General features: G+C 39.7%; 1 protein-coding gene and 1 long non-coding RNA gene across 2 annotated transcripts in view; one reads left to right on the top strand and one right to left on the bottom strand.

Moving 5' to 3' along the window:
• Positions 1-18,169, top strand: part of ARID5B (AT-rich interaction domain 5B) — a 392,920-nt gene that overhangs the window by 262,856 nt on the left and 111,895 nt on the right. The window lies entirely within an intron of this gene.
• Positions 7,988-18,169, bottom strand: part of LOC149457747 (uncharacterized) — a 32,525-nt gene continuing 22,343 nt past the window's right edge. Inside the window, exons 4-5 of the long non-coding RNA XR_016313574.1 lie at positions 8,477-8,524; positions 7,988-8,144 (exon numbers count right to left, since the gene is read on the bottom strand). This is a non-coding gene — a long non-coding RNA (uncharacterized LOC149457747). The remainder of the gene's footprint in view (positions 8,145-8,476; positions 8,525-18,169) is intronic.

Consider the following 18,169-nt stretch of genomic DNA (forward strand, 5'->3'; position numbering starts at 1 on the left):
GCCGGAGGAGATGGCCGGGGACGCTGCAAGGGACACATTGCGGGAGCGAAGGACAAGGTAAGTGCTGCAGGGACTCCCTATGCAGCGCCGCATGGTAAGCCCGAGTGTAGCTCGGGGTTACCGCTTTTGGTACTGACATTTTACCCCGAGCTTCCAGGTTCTCTGGCTCTGACCATTTAAATGGCCGGGTCACAATGACATAACTCCTGCTCATGAGCATGGGAGCTGTGATTGCAGCACAGCGCTCTAAAGGGACAGCTTACTTCCAGAGCGCAGTGTGCATACGTCGGTGATGTCACCAGCTGCAAAACATATGAATAGCTAATAAAAGGTCCACATTTAGGAGATATTCATTTTGCCTATAGGTAAGCTTTATTATACGATTACCTGCAGGTAAGAGTTGCAAAGTGGAGTTTACTACTATTTTAAAGTTTGAGAAAAAATTATGGCTGAATCTGTCAACGTCCTTGCTTAGACTCATGGTAGGAACACAACTGTGTTAAAGTCAACCTGAGCTCAGATTATGCACTCAGAAGTATCTAACATGTTCAGGGCATACAGTAAAAGCACTTTGGTGCCAAAGAAATGATATCACTGTGCTGTGTCTCTTTCACTGTCTGTGGGAAGGAGAAGGGGGAGGTCTAGGATGACGTGGACTTAGTAGTGGGATAGGTGGTGGCCATTGGACTTATGGCTGCTAGCGGCAGAAAAAAAAAGTCCTGTATTGGAAATCTCTGAATTGAAGATAAGTATTGCAGCAGAATATTTTCAATTTTTGGGGGGTATTTGTGTTCATTGTGTTGTTTTTGGCAAATATTTTGCTTTAAATGAATAACCCACATTGTCATAGATGTAAATATTGAGAAGAGTAAAGAAAACATACATCTTTGGCAGCCCTTAAGGACCTGAGTTAAACACCACTGACACAGAGGGTGTTAGAATTGTGTAGAAAATGGGGAAGCATTGCATCAGCTTGATCTGCCCAATTGCCTGTAGCTCACTGTCTATTGAGATATTTATTAAGTATTCTAATCAAGTCATCTATACAACATTGAAACATTACTTTTAGACCCAACTGAACATAAAGACAGAAGTTCTTTCAATGCCATACTGTTTTCATTCTGGAGTAATGCAATTCACCTCCTTCAATGCCCTGATTGTTAGGTTTGAACTCCAGCAGATCAATCACTGTCACTGTGCTATTGATTTACTAGCCAGCAATAAATAACATAAGCATTATTCACCTGGATGCCATACTCCGCAATTCTTTTGCATTTAATTTTTTCCCAACATGGACTGAAAGGTCAATCTGTAAAGACGCTACCAAAGCACCAATAGAATATACCAAATATGATAGGTTGCTATGCTGCATTTAAATTCTTTTTTTCAAGGAGGCATTGACCTAGACGATAAACTGTAAAATTGTGTATACATTCATTTTCCCAATACAAATCATTGTAGGCAACAAATCAGAAACAATTAAAATGGAATACAATATTTTATATCAAATGTCAAGCTGGCTTGTACTGTATCTCTCTTTTGCCCGATTATCTTGCACCAAACATGACTTTAGGCACAGTAAGTCTTTTGCCTAGGGTCAGCACAGGCTGAGGCTTCAGGAATGGAGAGAAAACTTGTGAGCTTATCTACAGAAAATTATTCATAAATTTACACTTTGGCTGGACTGGAAACACAAGAAAATGTCCTTATAGAAAGAGTATGCCAAATGTCTACTATAATGTGCAAGCAGAATCCAGTGTTAATTTGACATTGACTGCAGCAGTTTGCAGTATAACTACATACTGGAGTTATTTACAGATGTACAAAAAGCAGTGGTGTTGGATGGCAGATTATGATGGGCATCTTGTATATCTACAGTAGAAAATAGTGAAGTATATCAGTTTTTCTCAGTATGTCAATACAAAAGGGATAACAGGCGCATGGTGTGGCAGTCCATGTATGTTTGATGAGTTCCAAATGGGCAGGGGTGAAAGTAGTCCAGTAGGCACTAAGGACAAACTGCGTAAGAGCAAAGCATAACTCTGCAGAAGGGAAACAAAGAAACGCAGCGCCTCTAAGTGTGTACTGTGAAGGTATTTAATAGAAAGATAAGTAGTAACTCACATCTTAGAATTTAAAAACAGGCTCATGGGTAAGAGGGTGCGACGTCTGTAGCCAGATGATGTTGTGTGTCTGATCCAGAGAGGAGATCGATTGAGTCCGACAGCAGGTGGTGCTGTGTATGTGCAACATGGATGGTAAGCCTGGTGGAATCTTCAAGGTGTCTGCCAGCAGATGGCGCTGTGCACATGCAGCATGGATGGTGGAGCCTGGCAGAGTCTCCAAGATGTCCAGGATCAGCACATGTGGCGTCTGACGTCATCAAAATGCGACGCGTTTCTGAGCATGTGCAGGACGAGATGAGTCCAAGCGCGCTCTTTCATCAGGCAGCTGAGCGCGCCTGGACTCTGCTCTCCTTGTACCTTGGAGCCAAGATTATTCTACTTTCTTTTTTCTTCTTAAGGCAGCACTTGATTTGCTCCATCCCTACTGTGGGACTAGGCTGCACTTTAGTACAAAGCCACACTCCTCAAACATCTCCAACCCATATTCCTAGTCAGATGAATCAAAGTAGAATGGGACCTAGGCAAGGTAGAAGATTTGTGAAACACACCCAATAAGTCTTTGACTGGTAAAAAATGCAGTAGGCACAGAGAAGCCATCCCATATGCATTGTTTCTACTGGCATGGCCCCACCAGGCACCTGCTGCTTACAGGTGTATCCTCTCTTGAGAAGCTGCCTGGACATACATGGGCCCTATGCTTCTGCCTAAATTTCCATGTGGATCCAGGTCTGTTCCAAGTACAAAGGAAAGTTCCATGGTGATGTGCATGCCAAAGAGCAAGGGAGCATGGTGAGAATCTTGCCTAATGAAACATGTAGAGGGAACGGTTTCAAATAAGATGCTTAGTTTGCCCTAAGGTAGGAGTGGCAAAGATGCTTACCTGCTTACGTGGTAGGTGTAGTGCTATAATAATGTGTGCATGGTCATATAGAGGTTCACATTCCAATATTTCTTGGATTCCTTCAATATATATTATAGTCACTATGGTGACCCCCTCTTGCCATTATAGGTACGCTTTAGAGATGACTTGTCAGCACAGTTTTTCTTCCAAGGTGATAAGAGCTGCTTAGAGGGTTTTACATATATCATACAATATGAATTCATGAGTACATAAAAATGCCATTCAGTAATCAACCACAAGACCATTTTTTGCCTGTAGATTCTGTGTAACAAATAGGTGTGAAGTGATAAAAAGTAATATCCACATGTAACAAGGTAGAAATGCTGTTCTGAATTTAAGAGCACTTTTCCACAATGCTCTTTCTAATTTAGTTTCTTTTGGAATTTAAAACTATGTCCTACTCTTGGCTTGATCTTATTTACAGTATCGGTTACAGGACTTGGAATTTGCGTCAATAAATCATTCTGCAAAACAGATGAACGCTGTAATTGCATTGATTTTTTGGCACAAATGGCATTGCAGTGAACTCAGAAATGTGGTGTGTATAAGATGCAGCACACCGTCCTATTAAAAATAACAGTAGAAAGTATTTTTTTTATTCTGAGATAAGTGTGAGGGAACATGATTTGCAGATGGTCTGTTAAATATTTAATATCTCTTTTCAGCAGAGTAAAGGGTAAGCAAAAGCTTACATTTGCACAGACTGTAATAAGTAGAATTATTCAACACACTTTCAGGAAATGGGTAAAACATATCATTTGATTTAATTTGTTGATATTATGTGTATATTATAAAAGGTCAGGGCATTTCTAACTGACCGGCTGTATGCTGCAGGCATGGCCATGGGGAAATTTGAAAGCAATAGCACAAGAAAATGCCTTACACAAAACCTGTGGAACAGAAATTACATTTTCGTCATGACCTCTGTAAAAAGGCTGTATTTATATTGGTGATCACACAATCTATTATACTATTTTAGATTTGATTGGACACCAATGTCTCAATGAGCTATCTAAATAATAATCAATGTCCTATCTAAGCTGGTTAGTTGCTGCTTACCTAAAATATGTATGTAAGAAAATGTTTAAAGTTCTGACTTTACTGGTTGTTAGATATTATAGCAAGCTTCACAAAAAAATAAATTACTACCATTAGCAACCCCTCATTTTTTTGCGACATTATTTTCTAGACTGCATTAAAAAAATGGCAACTGCAAGCTTGTTGCTATGGGCTCAAAAATAAATAAATAAAATAATTGTGCTCCAATTTTCACATATTTAGTCTGGTTGAAAAAAGACACAATGCCATCTAATTCCACCAATAAAAGGGGGAAAAATATATAATCCTATATACACAATCATATTCCCACAGGTTTTTTTTTATTTGTATGTATTACAGGTACTTATATAGCAGTGTCAATTTACAGAGCGTTTTACGTGTGTGTGTGTGTGTGTGTGTGTATATATATATATATTGTGCACTCACATCAGTCCCTTACCCTCAAGGAGCGTACAATCTAAGGTCCCTAACTCACATTCATACATACAAGGGCCAATTTAGATAGGGACCAATTAACCTACCAGCATGTCTTTGAAGTGTGGGTGGAAATCGGAGTACCTGGAGGAAACAGGGAGAACATACAAACTCCAGGCAGGTGGTGCCGTGGTTTGGATTCGAACCAACAACCGTAGTACTGCCAAGCAGAAGTGCTAACCATTTAGCCACTGTACTTCTCCCATTATTATTGTAAGCTTCTCTAAGCGCTTTCTCAATGCAGTCCCAATGCAAGAACGATGCAGTACATTTAATACAAAAATGTACATTAGTAAATTAAAATAACACTTGGGCACTTGGATTCTTTATTTATACTTGTCTCAGTGACCATATACGATACTTATTTTATTAATTTTCAGCTTCCTTTGTGCTACTGGCTCTCTTTCCCCTAGTCACTTGATAGGCTGGATATTTTGGAAAAATGTATATACACAGTGCAGCAAGTAGCCAGGGAATTTTATAGAGGAACGTATAAATAGGATAAATACACTGCTCAAAAACTTAAAGGAACACTTTTTAATCAGAGTATAGCATCATGTCAATTAAACTCCTGGGATATTGATATGGTCAGTTGAGTAGCAGAGGGGGTTGTTAATCAGTTTCAGCTGCTTTGATGTTAATGAAATTAACAGGTGCACTAGATGGCCAACAATGAGACAACCCCCAAAACAGGAATGGTTTTACAGGTAAAGGCCACTGACATTTTTTCCCTGCTCATCTTTTCTGACTGTTTTTCACTAGTTTTGCATTTGGCTAACGTCAGTGTCACTACTGCGAGCATGAGGTGATACCTGGACCCTACGGAGATTGCACAGGCAGTCCAACTTCTCCAGGATGGTATATCAACACGTACCATTGCCAGAAGGTTTGCTGTGTCTTCCAGCACAGTCTCAAGAGCATGGAGGAGATTCTAGAAGACAGGCAGTTACTCTAGGAGAGCTGGACAGGACCCATCAGCAGGACCAGTATCTGCTCCTTTGTGCAAGGAGGAACAGGATGAGCACTGCCAGAGCCCTACAAAATGACCTCCAGCAGGCCACTGGTGTGAATGTCTCTGATGAAACTATCAGAAACAGACTTCATGAGGGTGGCCTGAGGGCCCAACGGCCTCCAGTGGGCCCTGTGCTCACTGCCCAACACTTTAGAGCTGGAACGGCATTGACCATTGAACACCAGAACCGGCAGGTCCGCCACTGGCGCCCTGTGCTTTTCACAGATGAGAACAGGTTTACCCTGAGCACATGTGACAGACATGAAAGGGTCTGGAGAAGCCATGGAGAACATTATGCTGCTTGTAACATCGTTTAGTATGACCATTTTGGTGGTGGGTCAGTGATGGTCTGGGGAGGCATATCCATGGCACAGACCTCTACAGACTAGACAATGGCATCCTGACTGTCATTAGGTATCAGGATGAAATCCTTGGACCCATTTTCAGAACCTACGCTGGTGCAGTGTGTCCTGGGTTACCCCTGGTGCATGACAACGCCCAGCCTTATGCGGCGAGAGTATACTGGCAGTTCCTAGTGGATGAAGGAATTGATACCATTGACTGGCCCCCATGCTCATCTGACCTAAATCCAATAGAACTCCTGTGGGATATCATGTTTCGGTCCATCCGACACCACCACGTTGCACCTCAGACTGTCCAGGATCTCAGCGATGCCCTGGTTCAGATCTGGGAGGAAATACCCCAAGACACCCTCCGTCATCTCATTAGGAGCATGCCCCGATGTGGTCAGGCATGCTTACAACCACGTGGGGGGCCATACAAACTACTGAGCACCATTTTGAGTTGCTGCAATAAAATTTCAGCAAAATGGACTAGCCTGCTGCATCCTTTTCTCACTTTGATTTTCGGGGTGTCTTTGAATTCAGTTCTCTCTAGGTTAATAATTTTCATTTCTATCAAATGATGGGGCATCCTTAAGTTCCTAACACATTACCCAGTCCATATCAGTATAGATATCCAGCATGATATTTTTCCCAATTGAGATCTGATGTGTTTTTTGAGCAGTGTAGGATACACTACATATATAAAACCATAAAGTTTATTTGTACATCAGATAAAAAGCACACAGTAGCTTGGTTACAAAAGTTTTTGTGTATTTTAAAAAAAAAAATGTCTGTCTCCATTTAGTGTGTAAGGTATAGTCTCTTTATGAGCCTTCATATAAATCTGCTAATATAACAGTCAAAACAGACAAATCAAACAGAAGCTCTTCATAGGTCACTGTTTGCTACTCTATCTACAGATATATCCAGTAGTTATGTATGCAGTTCACATAGTATAGAAACTACCATTTTTATATTGAAAAGCCATTAGTTTGTGTCTTTGTGGATCTAGCAGTTACAGTACAATAAACAGTAATAAGCTGATGGGATAGCAAATGCGGCCCACCGCTGAGTCAGCTTCACTTCATCAGTTCTTTAGATTGTCTAGAAATTCTTGGTTTTCTTTCATCTTTGTGAATACTGTATTATTTATTGCCTAGATATCCAATTCAAGATTTACTGTGTTTCAAGTATTACTTACGCACTCTGCTAATTTTGCCTCTTCTCATGCTGAGTAAACACTTCTTTGCATTGGAAATAGAGATATGCTTGTGCTTAAATCCAAATGCTTAAATACACACAGACACATACACATATACTGTGTGTATGTATATATGTATAACACAAATGTGGTGCTATGGGGAGAGACCACATGTCGACAGTAAAGCTTATGAATTAACCCTGTGCAAACCTTTTCATAAATACAGGGATTCTTGGCTCGTGTGTATTACAATACATGCAATCCCCCTTTGTACCACCTCCCCCTTCCTTTAGATTGTAAGCTCCATGAGCAAGGTCCTCTTATTCCTTCTGTATTGAACTTGCAATTGTACTTTCCTCCTTATATTGTAAAGCGCTGCGCAAACTGTTGGCGCTATATAAATCCTGTATAATAATAGGCTGACCAATTGTGTCAACATGATCAATTTCTGGCCAGTGTACTTATCGCAAACCTTAATGGCTATGTAGTGGCAACATGGGGCAGATAAACACAGGAGAGGGGTAAAAACTCAAGTCTTTTCATATATAAAAACGCATGAGGTGCTACAAGGGTGTGACCACATGTTAACACTGTAGAATAAATGTGTGTACTCTGCAAAGAATTGTGCATGATACATTTTGGGATCCATTTGATTTACTGATTGGCTGCCTCTTGATCAGAAAAATTTATCAGATTGTATAAGTACAAAAAAAAAACTAAAAACTGTAAGATAATGGTGGGTGTGCTCTCATATGTGCCACATCCCTCAGATATAACCAGACAGTGTGTTTTTTTACCCCAATTTGGGACTTTAAAGGCACATCACTGAAAATATGGTAAAAAGATTTAGCATATTTTATTACACACAAAATTCATAAAAGCAAAACGGTTTTTACCCAAAATTGTTACATAGAAAATACAAAAAAGCTCTCAAAGGTTGATACAAGCTTGTGATGTGTTTCCATTCAGTTGACGCATTTCAGAGATGAAACACTCTTTCTTCAGGGGTTAGAAGGACATCACATCTCTAGAGTGTAATGAACATAGTTATCAAGAGTGCAGAAATTACGTGTCCATACAAATTATCATATCTCAGGTTTTTGTATATAACTTACAATTCAAAAAGCAGTTATCAAAAGGACAAAGCTGTGTGAATTAAAAACTCCCAAATGGAAGTAAAAAATTCCCAGATGGAAAAATATATATGAAGTGCACAGGTAGCCACTGAGACCCCCAAACGCCAGCCCTGCAACAGAATGTATGCCACCAGTAGGATTTAATCACAAAACATCTTAATGGAGAATATAACAAAAATATAAAGATAGGAAATACATTTTTTGCAAAACAGTATAATCTTACCTGTAGGTGTGGTGGGCTTGGTGATCAGTACTTCAGGGGAATATATAACTGCAAATAACAGTATATACAAAGATTGATTTAGGATAGAAAGTAAATAACGAGTCTGGTAACTAGAAAGGGAAAAGAGAAAAGTGGACAGGAAAACATGGCAAGAGGTGCAAACAGATGAACATGTTATATATACATGAGAGTGTTTGCCTTTAATCCCAGGCACTTGGGTCTTAACAACGCACAGGCTGGCATCTGATTTGGCCCACTGAGCTCCAATGCACGGTACCATCCCATCACCGTGAGGAGAGTGACGCAATGATGTCACTACACCCAAAATGCAGGATGACATCATACACAGAGAGTCCACGGGCATGGAACACATCCACAACAGGAAATCCAAACAACGGGACACAACTGCAAACAAAAAAAAACAACAGCAGTTTTAACTGCTCTCTACTCTACATAAAATTAAAATATGTTTTGGCTCTACATACATTTTAAAACTGGCATACTGTGGATCTAGCTGAGTGATATTAACACTTAGTTTGCTATACGTGTGGAGCAGCTGCCATTTTAGGTTCTTGGGGTTGCCCTAGTCCAAATTTTGTGTTTATAGTTTGCCACTTCTACCTTAAGTTACTGTGATCCACAAGTAGGAAAGATGGATATTTGTAAAGAAAACCCATACTATAGGAAATGTAGATGCTACTATTGTTGACTTTTTGACTGACTCCTTCTGAAAATGCTAGGTTCCTGGTTGTCTGTTGCCTCAACATTTCTGAGACCCAAGTGGCAGCACAGAAACGGTAGATCCTTCTTTTATATAAGATGTATAGTAAAACCCCTCTCACACCACAATGTTTTTGTATTGCACAGAGTGGATGAGGGTTTATGCTGTTCTAACTTTTCTCCCAGTTAGGGAGATTTTCTTTCACCTCTTAGGAAAGAAATGAGGAAACCGGTATAAAGACAGCAAAAGAAACTCAACCGAGGTTCTATCCCTTCATTACTATCCCATCATTACTTTATTCAAAACAAAAACCTATTTTGGGTTTGAATTGAGCTTTTATAATGACAAAGGATGTCATGAGTCAGAACATTTAGCTGTAATGTCATGTGTTGTGTTTTGCAGCTAAGCTGAGAGATAGAATTAGGTGATCTTTCAAACTCTTCCACTAACGTTTTCTACTTTTCATCTTTAGAGTAGATTGCCATCCGTGTATGTTATCTTATCTTTCATTCTCATTGTTTCATTTATATTTGATTACTCTCTTTATTGTCCTTGTATAATTGCTTACTTGTTTATACATTCATACTGCCCACACACTTTTTAAGATTTTGTGGGCTTCTATAGATGACCTTTATTTTCATTGAGATCTTAAATACTAAACTAGTGCAGGTTTCAGCAACCGAAGGGAAGCAGTGCTTGCAAGCACTACTATTTGATAGCTGAATCAAAGGAAAATTGTACATTTAAAAATATGCTGTGAACATATATTGGCTGTTTATCATATAGCAATATGAAATCAATCCAATTATTTATACCTTTACATGAAAGGGTAGATAATTATATTGAACTTGTCATCCACAATATTTGACTAACATATGCTCAGAAAAGCTGTCACCAGACTGCATGTACCCATTAGTTTGTTCCAGGAAAACCTTACTGTCTCCCCCCAACATTCCTCATTGCAGTCCAGCTTTAGCAGGGTGTGGAATGTTGGGGGGGCGGCAGAGCCCCAACCTACAAAAAGAGAAACATATCAAGAAATACAGTTTATTCTTATATAAAGGGGGCTTTTCTGGTGCACGCAAGAAACTTTGCACAGTCTTAAAAAGTAACTCCACTTTTGTTGAAATCTCCTATGGGTGATCTTTGTACATTGCAAGGATTTTAAGAAACGTTGTTACAGATGCCTACATTTTGTTATTCTGAAGAAATAGCTGTTTGTCTGTGTCCATGTGCAGAGTGACTCTAATGGGAGTGGTATTATAATTATCAGTCAGCTGCTGCACCTGCTGGGCTCTGAGGAAATTGGCAAGGTCTGCATTCCTTGAGGCGTGATTTCCCTTTGGGAGTATCTCACCAAAAATGAGTTTTGTTGCAGGGGATGCAAAAAACCTGACTTGTATCTTAGTGCAGACTTCTAGGAAAATCAGTCAATCACATCTTGAAGGAGCATTATGTACACCAGGGGTTAAAATTTTGAGTCCAGACCTACTAGCCAGTCACAAAACTTACTCTCCACCAGTTGGCCCACTCAACCTTGCCCAGGTCCGCCCCCCACCCCATGTCTGCCCCCAACCCTGCCCCTAACCACGCCCCCTTAAAGCTTATGAAATTAAATTTTTCTTTAGAATAAAGAGTCCAAAATATAAAACTGTACACATTAATGTATATCCCAGCTCCTCTGTTCTCCATTATAGTGATATGACATGTATACAGTATTTATATCCCAGCTCCCCTGTACTCCATTGTAGTGATATGACATGTATACAGTAATGTATATCCCCCCTCCCCTGTACTCCATTATAGTGATATGACATGTATACAGTAATGTATATCCCAGCTCCCCTGTACTCCTGTATAGTGATATGACATGTATAAAGTAATGTATATCCCAGCTCCCCTGTACTCCTGTATAGTGATATGACATGTATAAAGTAATGTATATCCCCCTCCCCTGTACTCCATTATAGTGATATGACATGTATACAGTAATGTATATCCCAGCTCCCCTGTACTCCATTATAGTGATATGACATGTATAAAGTAATGTATATCCCAGCTCCCCTGTACTCCATTATAGTGATATGACATGTATACAGTAATGTATATCCCAGCTCCCCTGTATTCCATTATAGTGATATGACATGTATACAGTATGTATATCCCAGCTCCCCTGTACTCCATTATAGTGATATGACATGTATACAGTAATGTATATCCCAGCTCCCCTGTACTCCATTATAGTGATATGACATGTATACAGTATTTATATCCCAGCTCCCCTGTACTCCATTATAGTGATATGACATGTATACAGTATTTATATCCCAGCTCCCCTGTACTCCATTATAGTGATATGACATGTATACAGTAATGTATATCCCAGCTCCCCTGTACTCTATTATAGTGATATGACATGTATACAGTATTTATATCCCAGCTCCCCTGTACTCCATTATAGTGATATGACATGTATACAGTAATGTATATCCCAGCTCCCCTGTACTCCATTATAGTGATATGACATGTATACAGTATTTATATCCCAGCTCCCCTGTACTCCATTATAGTGATATGACATGTATACAGTAATGTATATCCCAGCTCCCCTGTACTCCATTATAGTGATATGACATGTATACAGTATTTATATCCCAGCTCCCCTGTACTCCATTATAGTGATATGACTTGTATACAGTTATCATTACTGTATACATGTCATCACTATAATGGAGTACAGGGGAGCTGGGATATGTTGTATACAGTACTTACTCCTAGTCCCTCCGAGTCCCCCACGGCGGTGGAGAGGGTGTCTTCTCTCAGTGGAGGAGAGCAGACCTCTCCTGCATCTGTCCCCTCAGCGGCGGTGCCGCAAAAGCCGGAAACCGAAGGTTGTAAACCAGAACTTGGCTTCACAATGAGGCTTGGAGTGCAGGTGCAGTCTCTCCATGCTTCATCTGTGTTCGCTGCTTGCCGCTCACCACAGAGGAATTATTTGGCGAGCCGGCGGGCGGCTTTTTCAAGCCCTGATGTACACCATCTGTGTACAGAACTCGTCCAGGTAGCCATATTGTATTGCATTTTACAGAAAATGACAGTGGTGCAATCGTGTATTCTTCCTTGAATCTTGAAGTGGTTTGTGTTTCTTACAGATGCATGCAATAATCTGGTGTAAAACTACTTCTGTGCAGAAGCGTCCTGTAATAAAGATTGGTCACTGCTGCTTTTTCTCCTTGTGCAGGGTGATTGGTCTTGTCTGTCATTTCCTGTAGTTTTCTGCCGGCAGCCTGTAATGCAGCCTGCTTGATCTCTCCCACAGCCTTGCTCTCTGCACAGGTTATATACAGCACAGCGATGATGTCACTGCTACTATTACAAGGTAATATCCGGGTTTATAAAGTCGTTTAGTGCACACAAAGTGGATTTATATCTTTTATGGCTATTGAGGAATATAGTTGAATGAACGTTTTTGTGCCTGCTGTTCAGTTTAAAATGTGTATGTGCCTGCCAGTTTTAAATGTGCATGGCGGCGAGAGCCATTTTGGACAGTACAACCATATTTGATGCTGGCATTTAAAGAATTGCTTAATGTAATGCTCATTGGATATTCTATTTCATTTTTAGTAAATAATAATTTCACTATGGTCCTTCTCTCCTGTGGTTTATTCCCTGGTATGGCCAATATGGCAACAAAGGAATAAAAAAGTGGTGTATAGGAGCTCCATTTGGAGGTGGAATAAGGTGACTTGAAAGAACAATACTGAATAAAGCTGTTGTGGACCCTCTTATGAATTTAGGGGTCACATAATTTATGGTGACTGCATATATTTTTGGGTGTGAGCATTTGGGAGCACAGAGTGGATTGGAAGGAGGTGGTTTAGTGCACAGCATTTATGTTTGTTGAAGAATTATTCTGGTTAAAGAGCGCTAAAGATTAAGAGTTCTGCTATGTTCACAATGCACATTGATGAATGAAGCATGGGAGCACTGTTATTTTGTGAGACTTTACACAAAGGGACACTGTTTGATAAATGTTCACCTATTATGGTTTATAGAGATTTTTGGTTGCACTTTGTTTTTTAATTAAAAATTGGGTTAGGATAATACTTGTTGGTGATCACTTGATTGCTCACGTTCTTAGCGCAGCACATATCATTTTAATTTAAAGTACAATAACTGTTTCCCTAAAGATAGGAGGGGCTATACGTTTTTGGTGTGAGCAGCTTCTCTAACACCGAAAACATCATTTCAACAAGCGCAGGAGTTAATTATTATTTCTAAGAGCCAGCTTGCACTTGGATGCTTACATTCTCCATAGTAGGTTGACCTGTCTGACAGCCTGGTTTGCTAATATGTTACTACTTCATGTTGGTGCTACAAGTTCACTTTTCATTTAACGTGTTGCTCTTTATTCCTTTGAGCAGAGGGCTTTCAGCTCATGAGAGCAGCATGTGAAGGCCTCTAAATCATGTAAAAAGATGTTGTTGCATGATCCAGAGATATCTATTATCACAGGGCAGTGATGGTGAATCTTTTAGAGACCGAGTGCCCAAGCTGCAACCCAAAACCCACTTATTTATTGCAAAGTGCCAACACTGCAATTAAACCTGAATACTGAAGTTTCAGTTTAGAAAAAAACAACCCATACATTAACATCTTTTGTCTTGAAAGAAAAACACAATAACAGAGCTTCCAATGACCACCAGCACAAGAAGGCAAAGTTCCACTGACCACCAGCACAAGGGGGCAAAGTTCCACTGACCACCAGCACAAGGGGGCAAAATTCCACTGACTACCAGCACAAGGGGGCAAAGTTCCACTGACCACCAGCACAAGGGGGCAAAGTTCCTCTGACCACCAGCACAAGGGGGCAAAGTTCCACTGACCACCAGCACAAGCTAAAATTTTGTGTTAATAAAAATTGTTGTATTAAAACTCACAGCCAGTCCAATATATTTATCCTAGGCAGCACACTGACCAGCCATGTAAAAGCTTGGACTACTCACAGCTAATGAGTTGCGCCTCATGACATCATCACCTGGTGCCGCTACTCCTTTGCATGCGCATGGCCCCTATGTACGCTGTTATCTGATGTTCGGCTGCTGGGATGACTTGGCTCCCGTGCCGACAGAGAGAGCTCTGCGTGCCCAATGCGGCACGCGTGCCATAAGTTTGCCACCACTGACATAGGGGATGAGCAAACAAATAGAAATGCACTGTGTTGGTCATTTGGTGGAACACCATTATTCAACTTGGCAGGGAAATTATTTCTCTGCTCTGGATTAATAGACTGATTTAAAGTAGCCCAAAATAAACACACTTGACAGTTCACTAACTGTCCCCGTGGACCTGTACTTCATTAGGTTGCTGATGTCACTTGGTGGGGAATCTTACATCATAAACCTCATGAATTTTAAAAGGGGTAACCCACAGGGGGTGGAGTCTGTGCACCCTTTGGGCCGCAACTTTGTAATGGCGCATCTCAACTGGTATTTGAGCCTTTGGCTTATGGTAGGAATAGGTTTGCCAGTGAAATTAAATGTGGAACCCTCATTAGGAGCAAATCTGACTAGACTCTAACATTACTGCATTTTTATGAGGTTCAGAAGCATGCTTCTTGTAGATTAGGCACAATTTGCAGTACTAGTAAGAAGACATTTAAAAATGAATCTCATCTCTTTCCTTTATTGGGAAATTATAAGCAATCATTAAACTTTTATAAAGTTCCAAAACCCATTTTATGCATCAGACTTGGCATGCAAATATCTTATATTGGGCCAAGCAATATCTATGAACCTCTCAATTCAGTATAAATTTGTATTGGGTATGAAAGCTGGTGAAGACTTTGTATTTTTTTTCTTTATTGCAGTTTTAAATAGAAGCACAATAATGTCAGTGAACCAAATTTTATGCTTCAAGGCAATGCCTTTTTTTGTTTTTCTTTCATAGGGTATTGCACTGCTTTTAAACATTCACTTCCTAAATTTTGTGACAGTTCATATTGCAAACTATTCGGCCGCTTCTCTTGACAGCGATGGAACACTAGAGGGCATCTGAGATTTTCTGCTAAGCAAGCAGCAAATGTTATTGAATTGTCTAAATGTTTAAACCAAGAAGCTTATTTTTCACAGCCTGAAAATTGTAACACATGTAACCCTTTGAGCGCAAACGGACAGCAAATAACAAAGCCAAATTTGTTCTAGTTAGAAAATATAGTACATCGTTTTTTCATGCTTAACTAAAGATTTATTTTTTCCTAGGAAACCTAAGTGTTTGATAATGATCAACTGGCAGTTGGTTGTGAGTTAACAATGTTGGATCTCTGAATATGCATGCTATGTGGTATTAAAGAGATCTGAGAGGAAATAAGAGCAAAATTAAGTTAACAATCAGAAATTTGAAGCCATGTAAGAATTGCTCCTATCTATGAATCTTCAAGGTTGCAAATGGTAGTCTTGAAAGCTGAAAAATCTATTGTTTTTTATGCAAGATGCATAGGATAATATTTATTTGTCTTAAGGCATGAAAGAAGGTGATTGCATAAGAGATGTGACAGTTTGTATTTCTCCAGGTTGTGTTCTAAATTTCATGTATATGCGCCATTATAAAGCAAAATCTGAAATGTCCTTTAGACACAGTACAGAAAAATAGCCGTAGTACTACAAGGTTATTAATTACAACTATATTTTTTTATAAATAGAAAATATATATACAGGGGGCATTTAAGTCAAACTGGGACTTAAAATTTCACAGGTATAAAAAGGAAAGCTAGCGTGGCAGTGCTACACTCAGTAGTAAGTTGCAAGTGTGTGCTATTACTGATAGGTGGTGCACATGTTGTGGGCCAGTCCAGAGATCGTTAATCAAGATGACAGACAACAGTGTTAGCACGTGCATGGAAAAGCATGTGGTGATGAAGTTTCTTGTGAACGAAGGCGTAAAACCCACAGATATCCACAGAATACTTCAAACACAGTACGGTGATGAAACGCTCAGCCACAATTAGACATTTGAATGGTGTAAAAATTTCAAAGATGGTTGTATGTCCGTCAGTGACAATCCCAGCCGTGGTGGTTTCCAGCCCACAGCAGACATTCCTGTGAACATTCAGCGCATGGAACGCCTGATCCTGAATAATTGACGCATAACCTGTTGTGAAATTGCACAAGAGACAAATCTTTCTGAGGGAATGCTTAACACATTGATGACAAAGTGATGCAGGCTGTCCTGAGATGGTTCAGGCGTAATGACAAATCTTTCTATCCTGAAGCTTTCCAGGCATTAATTTAACTCTGAGATAAGTGTATAAATGTAGCAGGGGAGTAAGTAAACAAAAATTAAATGCCATTTCCTCTCCTTGAAATTTGTTCTTTTAATATATAAACACAAAAGTCCTGATTTGACTTGGATGCCCCTCGTATTTTTAACAGGATTATTTTTTATTAACATGAGCATTTTGCTAGGGCTGCAGAGGTCCCAATTACTAGGGCACACTATTATGTAAATACAGACCTTAGCAGCTACCTCATATGTACAGTAGTCCTCTGACAACAGTTTCTAGTGTGCTGGGTGGCATCTTCTAACATTGTTTTTCTCACCCATTAGGCTAGCATTGATCAGTCTCATTCCTTGGGAAGATAACATGATGGTGTTGAAAAGAGTATAAGATAGACTCCTATCTTGTTGGATGCTGGTGTTGTTTTTAAACATATTATTTAGGTCAGTGATGAGGGATGATGGGTTTTAAGGCAGGATACTTTTACATTTGTGTTTAGTCTTGGTGGTGCTTTGCTAGTTCTAGATCCATTCTTGCAGGGGTTCAAGCACTAGAAGCTCCTCCAACCTCTTGTGTTCAGATTTCTTTTTTTTATAATAGTTAACAATTTGTGTAGAGATGGATTTTGAAAAGGGCAGGGAGAGTCAAGTGGGAGGTGTTCATTACACTTACCTCCACATTGTCCTTTCCAAGATAAAGCTCTTCAAAAACTGTACCTGGAGCACAGCGGGATCATTGGCTTAGTGATTCTAAGCTTTGTGCCCTCTACCTTCTGTCCCCTCTATTTTATAATTGGAATTTTTCCCTGCAAAAAAGTCCTATGGGGCTACTATTTGAAGTTACCAATTTAACTTGAAACATAGAAAGGACAAGTAGAAAGCACACAAACCAGAAGCACTAAGCAATTGATATAGCTGCCCTTCCATCAGAGTTTTCAGAGAGCAATAATTCAGAAAGGACAGTATACGGGTAAGTGTAATGAACACGGTACATATCTACCCTACTCTCTCTTCCATAAGTATTCCCTGGAGCTCTCCTTTACTTCATTCTAGGTGCAGCCATAGTGACTAAAGTAAGCCATAGTTAATTCGAATCTTGGCCAGTTCACCAGGGACCGGCTGAGATTCAAACCATCTATGGGCAGACTGATTCTATCGAATTTGATTGTTGTATGACTTTGGTACAATCAGCCTGTCAGATTTTTCATGCAATTATTGCCAGTGGCTATAGATGCTAGCAATAATCATTGTGTTTTCCCTACAAGGACGGCTTCCGCCGGGAGATTACAACAGCTCCATGGGAGCCATTGATGGGGTAATCAAACAATTTTCTTTTTCTTCAACCCATGGTTGCAGGAAAGAAAATCGCATTGTTTATGGCTGGCTTCATTAGATTCTCTTAAATCAAAAATAGGAGGATAGAATTTTATATAGGAGTAAATGTAACACAAAGCAATTTCTACATTGTTTATAATGCTATAACACTAACACTCCACATGTGCCTTTTTAAGCACAATTTTTCATACTCGTGCAAGCCCCCATGTAAATATTTGGGATACATTAGAATTAAATACCAAGAAGAAAATCATATCTTAGATGTTTGTGTACTGATTTTATAATATCTCTGTAATGCAGAAAGCTTTGAAATGTTTTGATGAAAGACATTTTGATATTCTGAATGCCTATTTAATCTCTGC

This window comes from Staurois parvus, unplaced genomic scaffold (assembly GCF_062004578.1).
Source record: "Staurois parvus isolate SC_StPar_1 unplaced genomic scaffold, SC_StPar_1.0 ptg000303l, whole genome shotgun sequence".
Taxonomy (NCBI): Eukaryota; Metazoa; Chordata; class Amphibia; order Anura; family Ranidae; genus Staurois; species Staurois parvus.